Source organism: Halichondria panicea, chromosome 14 (assembly GCF_963675165.1).
Source record: "Halichondria panicea chromosome 14, odHalPani1.1, whole genome shotgun sequence".
NCBI lineage: Eukaryota > Metazoa > Porifera > Demospongiae > Suberitida > Halichondriidae > Halichondria > Halichondria panicea.
The window spans coordinates 5582133-5595384 of NC_087390.1; the positions used below are offsets into that span (position 1 = coordinate 5582133).

The 13252-nt window shown below is 38.9% G+C and overlaps 1 long non-coding RNA gene across 1 annotated transcript; it reads right to left on the reverse strand.

Moving 5' to 3' along the window:
- Positions 1-4058: 4058 nt before the first annotated feature.
- On the reverse strand, positions 4059-4753 carry LOC135348001 (uncharacterized). The gene is made up of 2 exons (XR_010398590.1): positions 4446-4753; positions 4059-4394 (listed from the first exon to the last, which is right to left on the reverse strand). It is a non-coding gene; the product is annotated as an uncharacterized LOC135348001 (long non-coding RNA).
- Positions 4754-13252: the final 8499 nt, after the last annotated feature.

A 13252-nucleotide genomic window follows, 5' to 3' on the forward strand; every position in this document is an offset into this window, starting at 1 on the left:
GAGTAGTGCCAAATAATAAATTGACACTAATAGCATCATAATTATACCTGTGTATTTACATCCACGCAAGAAGAATCCTGTAAAAAGATATTAAAGTATACAGTCAATTGCACACTCAGTACAGGCTATGGTTACCATGATTTAACCAGAACATTGACAATAATTTACGTGTTACTCAAAATTACATGGACTTACTTCTTTGAATCTCCTTGGCAGTGTAATATCCTTGTTCACCCTGTCGTATGTCATGGGTTTCTTGAACAACCATCCTCTGGAAAGAGAACCAAATAAACTGACTTTATTACTTCTAAGTCAGAATTCCCCTCAGGAGTGATTAGCTCAATTTCCTCAGGCATCTCAATGTTAGGTATAGTTGTGTATCAGTCTGGACACCAGTGGCATCATCCAAAAGTAGATTCAAAACTGACTGACTGTCACGCTGAAGTTTAGCAACCTCCTAATACTAATAAAAACCTCCTGCTGCATGTAATTGTTCTTTCATGTACTCCAATGATTCTACTTCTTTCAATAGACTCAAGAATACATCGAAAGCATTGCTGTCTAGCTCTATTCGAGAAACAATAGCAGACATGAAGACTGTAGCTTTTTGATGAGGTGTAGTATACTCATGCAATTCCAAAGATGAATCCAAATGATTTTCCAATGATCTTCTTGCTCCATGCATGGTTTGGGCAGAAGGGTTTGTATTGAGATTGCTTGAACTAAGTCAGCATAGAGATTCTGGACTGACATAACACAGTTGACTGTAGCTAGACTTCTGACATCTTGGGAATTATATTTATTCTTTGTTATGGGGGTCTCCCCCACTTCTGTCTGCCACTGCATTACATCACAACATTCTAAGAGTTCTGCAAGCCAAATTTCAGGGACAAAACATGAAGGTGTGATCCCCGCCGCCGAAGGAGGCACATTTTGAGGAATTCAAAATAATATTTAAGCACATGACTCTGATTTTCAATGCAAATTAAGACAACAATTCATGTATCCTGAGCTTACTACTTAGCTCACTGCGCATGCTCATAATAATAATGACGTCATTTTTAATTGCTGGTAAACAACTCTGGGTAAAGAAGGGCTATATTAAAGACAAAATCAACATTATTACTATTAGCCTCAATTCCAGCCCATCTAATCTGCACAATGCTTTATGTACATGAATATAACAGTTAACCTTTTTAACTATATATAATTTTGCCACCCCTGCAAACCTATATTATGCAATCAGATTGCAGACTGCCTACATTACGTAAGCAGTTTGCATTCAGGAATGCATATGCACCAATCAGATTGTATAACCCTTACGTAATGCATTTTTGTTGGCTTCCCAGCCCCTCCCCTATCTGCAAGCTGAGCTTTGTGGTTAGAGGCGCGGCTAATATTAATGATATTCATAGTTAGTACGTGATGCAGCAGAACGAATGCTAGATAGGGCTGCAACCCGTCTCCCCTTTTGGGGCCTCAGGCCTGGCTGATCATAATTATATAACATCATTTAGCATCTTTTTTACAGGGAGGGTGTGTCCTAGAACGATCTGTAGTTGACTCTGGTAGTTGACTCTGGTAGTTGACCACTCTGGTTGACCACTCTGGTATAGCCTCCTTCGCAGCCTCTCCTTTTTCTGTTCTTTGTCACAGAAGAGAAAATTGGAGGAACAAAGAAAGAAAGAAGGAAGCGACAAAGAAAAAGGAGAGCCTGCCTTGCTAAGTCGCGTGATCCCCTACTGACGTAGACAAATTTTATTAACGAGCATGGGCGAGAGAAAACCTCAATAACTGTCCTCCCACACAGTACTTGGAGCGCATTTACCAGGAACATAATCTGTTATGAACAGTACAGTACAGTACAGTAGAGTCAGTGTGAGGACATGACCTCACAGGGCATTACTTGATAAGGAACTACTGTGGTAAACCACAAGTACTACAGTGATCACTAGTAGAACATGTGTTTTGTTAGTAGAACATTCTAGAACATTTCAGATCATGTGTTTGTTAGTAGAACATTCTAGAACAGGTTTTAGTATTTAAGTGTTGAGTTTTGGATTTGTTGAAATCATCGAATTGACTGTGTGCAACCGAATCAACGTTATCTCTAAACCCTGATCCCTCACAGTCAGCCTTCGTGAGACCTTTAGTCAGTAGAGGAAGTATGAAAGACTAGAGTAGAGTAGACTATACTGCTGTAATAATTATATCTACTAGTCAAGTGGGTCTGTTCTGAACTCAGGAAAAAAAACTGAGCTAAATTTAGATATAGATCTAGATCTTTAGTCTGTACGCCCTCGTCTACGATGTCTCCACGCTTGATTCTGGCTTACTATCTACGATGCTAACAGCTAGAGTTTGCAATGCGCATGCTGTAGCTATTTGCTCTGTCAGGCTCTGCCCAGCTAGTGATTGCCCACGTTCATTTTCACTCATCTACCACTCGTCTACGACTTAGCAAGGCAGGCTCTCCTTTTTCTTTGTTCCTCCAATTAGTCCCGTAGTTTATCTTATTGAACTATGACAAAGAAGAGAGGCTGGGAAGGAGGCTACACGTTTTTTTGGTCACTTTTAGTTTGCATTTGTAAACCTTTTTTCAAGTGCCCTAATTGAACAGTTCAGCAGAACTTCAAGGATAGGGTAATCGCATTCATGACACCATCCATGCAATCTACCACAGAATCAAATATCATGCAACATGCATTGACTAGTTGATATATCACGCTCCCTTCCCTAGCTTTTTGTTGTACAATTTACAACAACTTGACCTGTAAAGGGGTAACCATGCACATGCATGCAGACTGCATGGATCCATGATAGTATACAATTGCATGCATTTGAATTTTATCCGCTTACTATAATAGTGTGTCGAACAGTGAAATGGTTCACACTTATGATTGAGTTACTTTACAGGGGCGTAGGGAGGGGGAGGGCTTTGGGGGCTGGAGCCCCCCCTTTCTCTGCAAAAACTACACTAAGAGCCCCACCTTCTCTGATGAGTCTTCAGCCTGGGAATTACTGGTATAGATTAGTGGCAGACAAACAGCATGTCCAAGAGCTAGCTATACTATACTAGTAACTTTGATTCTTTAGTGCAACTAGCTACGGCTAGCTAGCTAGCTAGCTTTAGCAGTATTATTAATTGAAGCAAGGTGTGGCTATTTTCTTGCACATGCGCAATGAGCCATTAATTAGGGGGTGTGGCTTCCGGTCACCGGAAAATTTCGGCGCTCAGCCCCCCCTTCCTCAAATTCCTGCCTACGCCCCTGCTTTACTGCGCACTTGCATGAATACCATTTTGAACAACTCTGGTATACAGTTTGATTTGCGATTTTGATCTGCATTTTGCAGAAACAATTGATAATTAGGTCACTATAAATACGTACGTCCGCCTTTAATAATAAAAATATAGTATTAGGAGAATCCTACAACAATTAAGTTCAGCTTATATATACCCATGAAATGTAAAAGGATTTACTCGTGCATGCAGTGATTCACAGAAAAGATAAGATCCAATTTTATTGTCATTAGCCAAGCCTCCACTTTGCAGCTGTATGGTAACACATTGCATGCATGATTGAATTACACAATCCATAAATTCTGTGGTTTTACTACCCATGAAATATGATCCAAGGCCTGTAAATGGGGTGAATCCATGCATGAATTGTTTTCTCAGCCATGCACCTCTAGTGGTTGGATATGGTGGGCCGTTTGTTTCAAAATTCAAATGTTACATTTTCATTCAAATCACAATACATTCATTCAAGATGTGCAATTTTCATTCAAGAGCATTCAAGATTATTCATTCAAGATTCAAGATTTTGATGGATGCATAAACATGCATAATTTCAGATGACTTTAGCCACACTTTGTGGTTTTATTGCACGGTGTAGTTGTTTTAATTAACAGGAAATGGGGTTCACAATAATCAACTCCCTCCCTCAGTAGTGGTAAGTAGCCTCGATCCCAGGCCGAGTTTTCGCTTTTATAACGGTTAGGCGAACAACTGGGCCTGGTACTAGTTGTCTGCGCATGCGTCAAATTTTCATTGTATATTTGTGGTCGGCAAAAATATTTAATAAATCAATAATCTAAATTTGTACACAGAAAATGCACAGAGTGAGTACACAAAAGATGCACATAGGGAGCTGCTTCACAAGGGCCTGGGGAGTTGCCAGTTGTGCTGCAGCACGATTACAGTGACCCAGGGAAACTTCAGGATGATTGAATGCCTTCAAATTACGTTTCAAAAAGATTTAGCAGGCTGCTGGACTTCTCTGATTCTAGGCCCCAACTCGTAACTCAGTTAAATTTTGCTTGAGAAAACGTAGATTCTCTTGATGTCTCTGAGCTACCCAGCAACGCTCGAATGAGCAGGTCATACTCCAGTCCTGTGAGTACAGGACAATATTAAAAGAAACCAAAGACGGTTAAACCCTTACCTCAAACTGTCCAGTCTCGTCCGTTAGTATAGCCAAGAGGAGCACTGTTGGGATAGCTGGATATTAGCCATTGCTCCTGTACAGAGAAGTAGACATTCTAAATACGTGTAGATCTATACATATTAAATTTCTCGTGTTATAGTGTCATTGTCGACGAGCTGATGATGGCAGCACCAAGTTCTCTAGCTCACACTCTTCACTTGATCCACCATATTAATGATGATACTATATATAGTCTACCTAGATCTTTAATACCAAACATGAACAAGACTTGATAGCATATAGTCATTAGGGCCCACACAAAAATATCTGACCTTAACAAGCTTGACAAAGCTTTATACCTCTTCCCTTGTTGTTCAGTCTTCAGAATAATGTTTTCTAAGCTTCAGAGAAGAGAGAAGCTTCAGCTAAGAGCCATTCCAATAATGATAAAACGGGAACTGACTTCTAGTACACGATAGTACACGAATATAAATGTCACGAAAGTGAACGAGAATATCCATTCGTCAGAATCTGACTAACGACTGACGCATGCGCAGACAACTAGTACCAGGCCAGTTGTTCGCCTAACCGTTATAAAAGCGAAAACTCGGCCTGGGATCGAGGCTATAGTGGTAAGGTGATTCCCAAACCAGAAACATGACATTGATTAACGAAAATTAACAAGAGGTCAGGGGTTCGTTGCCGACCTCCGAGTTTTGAGCATTAAGCAAAAGACATCTCTTAAATGTTGTGTTTTAATGACTGTATATGCATGCATGATATCTTGAATAATTATTGTCGACTTGAATGCATTAAAATCTTGAATGACAATTGCAGGTCTTGAATGAATACTGTATATATGCATCTTGAATGAATGTATTGTAATCTGAATGAAAATATAACATTTGAATTTTGAAACAAACGGCCCACCATAGTTGGAAGTGTTAATTCCTTCTGGGGATGTATATGGGAGTGTGAATCCATGAAATATGATCCAAGGATGAGGTGAATATGTTCTCAGACATGCACTCTAAAGTGGTAGTGTAAACCCTACACTGTAAAAAATGATGTGTGGTTTGACGCAGAGTGTGTGGCTATTGTGGCAAACGTGCGTTTTTTCTTGCGTTTTTTCCGGATAATTGCAACAATAGTCACACACTTGCATCACAATTTTTTACAGTGTAGCATAAAACCACAATGTACTATTGTAGTAAATTGCATGTGGTTACTCAAATGGGAGACCATCTGCAGTGTACTGTAGTGTACTAAAAGTAGGAACCAGGCCCCTAACACTGCATGCTTGCTTTTTACCCAAGCTCAATTGAATCAAAGAATCAAGCTTTTTATTGTATGCAAATACACCAATCAATCCTAGAGCATACAAAATTAATACATTTTTTAGGGGACTACCCTAAGACCCCCTTGCAGGCGCACTTTATTATGTGTGCACATGCGTATCAGCTCCCCTTCTAAACTTTTTCTATGCTCTCTATAAGTGATAACTCTCTTCCTACGCCACTGCTGTCACGTACTGCTGTCAATAATCATGTTCACATTTCTCAAATTGCTAGTTATTTTTTCTGTGTGATATGAGATAGACCAAGTACACACCTCAGCTCTGGTACACCATTCTCCATCTCACATCTGTGGAGTATTATTATAGGTCTTATTACTGCAACCATGTATACCTATACAACTGTAGTTGTTGTGTTAGTATACACTGGCCAATTTTGATTTGATACTGCAAATTAGTAAAGAAACCACTCAAGGATAGCCTGCATGTAGTCCATGTTTACATTGTGGGTTTCATTGTGGTTTACCCATTTGTGTGTGTGTGTGTTGCAAAAGTGTTAAAAATGCTGTAATTCCGTCTGAGAATGTATATGGGAGTGTGAATCCATCTGTGCTTTTACTACACATGAAATATGATCCAATTAAGGCCTGTGCATGGACGAGATGGCATGCGATGTTGTTAATAGCTACAAAGTGGAGGAATCACTATCATGAGTGATCCAGTGGTGTTACTTTAATTCTATCATATCTTAACAGCTAGGATTCTATCCAGTGTGGGATAGGGGGTTAGGGGGGAGCTTCTCCCCCAAACACTTTAGCTTCCCACCAGTCTGCACATCGTAAAAACAGTCCATCTTCTGTCACCAATTTTCCACTTCACCACGTCCATGCAGTGTATAATTATACTGACTATGTACTATTGTTGATTTGTAACTGCAATGGTGATCATCACCTTAATTTTATCATCCATGGTGAAGGTTACTATAGCAGTCCTTATAAGCAACTTTAACTTGTCACTAGTTCACAGTTAACTATAATTCACCATTCAATGTTGTGGTTTGTAGAGGTGCACGATTTGCATGCTTGTAGCTGTGCACCGATCTTATTCTAAGAAGCTCCGAATTGCTCCTGTGCATGCATGCATGTGTATATAGTAGTCAGTAAAATTTATCCGTATCCTATGCTACAGGGCTGCACAATGACCAGACCAAGGAGAAATGGAACAATATACTTCAATTTTCACTTAATTTGCGCACTAGTTTTTATTGTAGCTATTTTGTACAGTGTACGTCCAATAATTAATTACAATCTTTTATTTTATTCATCAACAATTAGCAGTATCGGACAAAACTGTAAATTGACCTTTCACTGACAACTCTCACAGCCTCCTGCCCTTCAACAGGGGATTGTGAGTGTTAGCTGTAACAGCAATAGGTGTATCCTCAGGCTCTTTAGAATCATCCATAAATAGTACTTTAAGTTCGTCTGACATACAACACTGAAATGTGTGTGCATGTTCCTACTTACATAGTCCCCAATACACATGCATGCATGTGCGTGTTCTGGCCCAGATTAAGTGCCAGGTGTCGTGTAAATGGGGCTATTAGCCCGACACCTATCCGGGTCGAATCCAGATTTTTTCGAGTAATGGGCACACTAATTGCATTTGCAATACGAGAACACCACTAATTGCATTTGTGCAAACATTGAATTGGCTGATAGGAAGCTACTTCTATAGGAACACCCACAAACATGTATCTAACGTGCATGCATGTAGTTGACTTCTCAGAATTAGTTACTCACAGCTAAACCGGCGGCGCCCGACTACCGTTTTGCATTGCACAAGTCACCAACATGCATGCACTACTTGTACACCTCTATACCTCTAGTTCTGAGCCACAGCCTATAGAAACACGGAGCAAGAATTGGATTGCATTGTTTCAGGCCTGTTCACATCTGAAAACTGACTGCACATGCAGCTACGTAGTTTCTAAAAAGCCTATTCTTTTGTATGATGAAATAAGTAGCTTAGACTGCTAGCATATGCTGCAACTCTGGTAGAGGATGCATCATGCACGCGTCATCCACCCACGCACAACCGTTTTATGTTGGGGGCTGGGCCATGCATAGTTGCTCGCAACTCGCAAGTACAATAAAAGAATCTGCCACAGCAAGACTAAAGTATAATAATATTGAGATCTCGACCTCACCTGGATTTGAAAAAATGGCAACAGGCGGAGAGGAAGACACCCCGGATACTGCAGATGAAAATAGCTTTAGGCGGAAAGAAAGTGACACCATTGATTTAGGCACACATGTAGATGATTCAGGCGTCGGTAGATCTATATTGATTTTACCAGACAGTAGTAATTCGATCAGCCCATCTTATTCTATGGTAACAGGTCTCTCGAAAAAGGTAGATCATCTACAGCTTGTGCCATCAGATACTCCGTCTGTTGCTTCGGAATCAGTGCGTAACAGTGATGCAGTTTTACAAAATGAAAAATGTTCAAATGATGAAGATATCAGAGCTCTGAATTTTGACGTTGAAAAGCTAAGAAAGGACTATCAACAGCTTAAAGAAGAACTAGAGAATGTTCAAGAAGCCAATTATGCTGTGATATCGACCCAAAGAGTTACTATAGAGCAATTGCAAAACAAACTTGCTGATCAAGAACGACAAAACGAAAAACTAACGCAGCTACTTCACGAAAAAACTAAAGATGTTGATGACATTAAATCAATCTACCTTCAGATGAAAAGTTCGTTAGAAGAATGTACAATGGAGATTAAATTTCTTAAACAGAAACTGAATGCAGATGCAAGTAAATCTAGCCAAGAATCAAACTCTCTCGAGACCACAAATCACGCTGTAGAGGAAGTGGATGGCTATACTCAATGTGAAGCTGATTTTAATTCAAGTCATCTAGGAATTGGAAAGGTATACATCTATAGTTATAATAAGCATGCAATTGGTATAATGTAGTGTGATTCTTTTGTTACAGTCACTGTTTATCTGGGAAAGAGTTTGGGTAGAGGTGGGTTTGGAGAGGTACGCAAAATCAAACTTCCAAAAGGTATTTTTGCTGCTAAATTTTTTTATGAGCAGAAGATCGAAAACTATCCCAAACACTTGAAGAGAGAAATGGAAATTTTGGAAAAATGCAAACATGCATGATAATGTTGTGAAGTATGTTGATTCTTGCCAAATTCCGGGGAAATCAGAATATCCTGTATTGATCATGGAACTGATGGACACTAGCTTTGAGAAACACTATATGAATAGCGATCTTACTCTTGAATGTACAATGCGAATCTTGGAACAAGTTGCTGTAGGGTTAGATTACTTGCACACCGAATGCGATCCAGAGATAATTCATTGGGACCTTAAGGCGAGCAATGTATTACTAAGTCGTAAAGATGCTTCAAGTGCAGATATCACGGCTAAAATTGCTGATTTTGGTCTTTCTCGATATGTTCGGTTGATATCAGTGGCACCTATGACTAGATTATTTGCCACTAAATACTACGCAGCTGAGAAACCTCCCTATGATTGTAAGGTCGACATTTTCTCATATGGTCATCTAACTCTGGTCTCGTGCACCAAGCAAATAATCGATGAGTTGCCAGACATTCGACAGGGAAGTCGAGCTTTAACTGAAATTCAGAGACGTGAAAAGCATTTAGATAAACTGCATGCTCTAATTGTAAAGGAAGGTGATCAGTATGCTGACCTCGAAAACCTTACGAAAAAGTGCCTAGAGTGTAATGAAAAACGACCAGCTGAAATAATTAAGAGGCTATCACAGATTCTAAATCGTCAGTCGCATGATTCTTCTAGTACAAGTTTCGTAAATTGTCGTTCGATTTTGTCTGGAACTTCAAGCGATTTGTCTGATATAAACTAAAACATGTACATGCATGTAAACTGATAAGCATCACCTACACACACTGTCCGCATGTATTAGCTTCTATTGTGACAACCTTTAGTTTGTTGGAGCCATAATTATATATAGCTGAAGTATTATTAATTGCACTCTAGTACAATTATAATTATATATAGTACTGTGTAATAATGTTACTCTGGTATAATTATATAGTTATTACTACTTAGCTATATGATTCTCTTGTGCAAGTTTATAGCATACACTTAGCTAAAAGGCTTAATTTTGTTTGCTGTAATTTTGTTCAACCTGGAATGTAGTAGTGATGGTAGCCAGGTGGTCACAGGTGTACGTTGTTTGCATGCCGACAGCATGAATATAATTATACGTACCATGCAAGCAGCTGTCATACAGACATTCCTAGTGCATGTCTGGTATCCATGGGAACACTGACCACTATATAGTCAGATGTGCCCAAAAAGGTCACTTCTATATCATGTATATCCACTATACCCATGCATGCATGCACACACACAAACTATATACAATCATGCGAAGCGCATGATAATGGCTATATACAGTGCCTTCAGCTTTGAGAGTAAATTTAACCACAGAGTGAGTAGTTGTACTTAAATGTATCTCAAGATTGAAACATTTCTAAGAAATTGTGCTGATACCATTGTGTAGGTGAATAAATAAGCTACAACCTTATTTGAAAATATTTCCCCAAAAGTTGTTGTAGTGGGAAATCATTTTAGGTAAAAATGGGGGTGATCGTAAAATATATGTGTAACATGAAATATCTCCGGAACTAAAGTATTGCTGGACAACTTTTTTGTATCAAAAGATAGAAAATTTATTAACAATTAATGTGCAAAAACAATTAGACCTTAGCCGACAAATTTGCTTGAGTTCCATCGCTAAGCGAAAAGGCACCTAAAATATCCCATAATTGAGTATTAATCAGTACGTGTACGTATGTAAGCTATACGTAACCATGTATATGTTAGCTAAACTATTCAGGAATGTTGTGCCAAAGTTCCATACTTTAGCCGAAAACAATTGGTCTTTTCCATCGCTAAGCAATTGTCCACTATAGAAAAATGTTGGTGTTTTATAAACCACCACATACCCACCACCTTTGGTTGCCATGAAAATATTTTTGGATATGCTTTAGATAATTTGTTCACCAACACAACGGTATCATCGTATTTTCTTAGAAATGTTCCAATCTCAAAATATTTACATTTATGTACTAACACGTACCAAATTGCGTTTATTTACTCTATAGACTAAAGGCACTGTATACACTAGGGAATCAACCAATTAAACCTGTGCACATTATAGATCTATTAAGATTCCATGCACAGTAAGACTGTAAAGTATTAACACAGGTAGTATACAAGTACATGTAGCTCAAATGGTCCAATGCATAGGATGGCCAGCTCCCAGGTTCATGGCCGTGTCTATATGTCCTGAGGCAGAGCACTGGCGTCACCTGGTGGGGGTGGGGGAAAGAGTGCATGGGACCATGCACCCTACATGTAGTTCACTAAAAAGTCAACATTGGATACTTTACACATGCAGTATATAATTATATAATTTACCCATGCATGTGCATTCACAATAAGGCTCTATATATATATACAACTTGTTTATATATAATTATAGCTTATCTTGCATAGTTGTTCTTAGACTATACGCTAAAGGCCCGAGATCATCTATTACAAGGGCCTTCACCATATATAAGACGGTCACATCCCGGCACTACAAAAACAAATGGCGTTAAATATTAGGACAAATCAGAAACTGATAAGATGCCTATATATATACAGTACTTTTCCAGAACATGATTCTATATTGTTGCCTTTTGACCTCTTTACTTACATGGCATATTGCACTGTGGTCAGTTCTGCATGTATATATAATGGCATACACTCCTGATGGCATACTGGAAGTTGACCTTTCGGTAAGGCCCTTGTAATGGGCCTAGATAGGCGTTAGGCGTGGTGCATGCAGCTCAAGCACATAGTAAAAGTATGGTAAAATACATAGGTCAGAGATTCCAGTGGGATCTTGGTTTAATAACTTAAGCCTCTGCATGATTCTCAGCAATAACACACAATGTGCATGGGCGGATAATTAGTGCATGTTCAATCAAATGCTAATTGCTTGAGCTGCACCAGTCGTATACCTCTTCTGGGTATAAATCAGTATAATTATGTGGTCAATATACCTGGATGATATTGACATTATATATCCATACAAGATGCAGACCGATTCAACCTGTAAAACACCATGCATGCATGCCACCCACTATACGTACCCTAATATAGTTTATGTATACTGCCTGATTTTAAGCTGTGACTATAATTTATGCAAACAGCTGTCGTACTATAGTGTCTGGTATCCATGGAAAACACTGGCCACTTCCGTCAAATGCCCAAATATGTATAAAATGAAACCATTGCATATATATACCCCAAACCATGCATAAAGTGTGGCTACTATGCATGGGAATCACCTATCACACACATAAATCATGTTGTTTCAGAATCATGAACAGGACATAATATTATTATTACATCAACTTACTAGAAGTAAGACTGTTTATGCAAGAAATCAAATGCGCTGTACTATTGTTCACGTAGAGGCAGTAAAAGTGCATTTACCTTCGAGGTCTAGGCCAACATAATTATAGCTAGTTCAAATGGTCCCCATGGGATGGCCATGCAGTTTCAAATTTCATAGCCGTGTCTATACCTTGAGCACTGACGTAATCATTAGGTGAATATAAACTTGTATATACCTATATATAGAAGTCCTTTGTCAAATCATCTACACTGGTTGAATGTACACTACCCCAGCATGACTGCAAGCAGAAGCAATTTGACTGGACGGTATACCTATATATGCATGCATGCACATACAAAGATTATATAATTATTATAGGATACCAGCAGCATGTTGAGCAAAGATTGTGGTTGAAGTTAACTTACAATAATTACATAATGAAACCAAAGGTATAATTATATAGCTTATCTATAATCATGGCATTCATGGGGCCTATTCAATACACATGCATGCACTATATGTTGTGCAGCTGTCTGATGCATCCCATAAATGCAACCTCTCGAAGTTATACATGCATGCAGCTATTGAAATGTCAATAATTTCGGTGCATATAACAACATTGATGCATTTAAGAAAAGTTAACACTAAAAAGCAAAAACAAAAGTATGCAACTTATGTACATACTCGAGATTAATATAGCGCAACGGTCGTCAGGCTGACACATTTCCAACAGGATACATGGTATATATATGCAGTCTGATGCAGAGCAATGCGTTCAACGCACTCAGTCGTCTCGTTACATTTTGACCTCTGAGATCAAAGGAAACAGTGTGTGAATATCTGCCACATGGCACAGTTCAGATGGTGAACTGCCAGATATATATATCTGGCATAACGGTTAGATACTGAGCTATAAAAATAAAAATGGAGGATTGACAAAAACATGAACATTAATTTAGTGCCTCGAAAATTGGCCATATCTGGTATAATACTGTTTAACTCTTGTTGTGTTAAGGATCTTTACCCAAACTATTTTACTTGGAGAAAGGTAGCCTCGATCCCAGGCCGCACTTC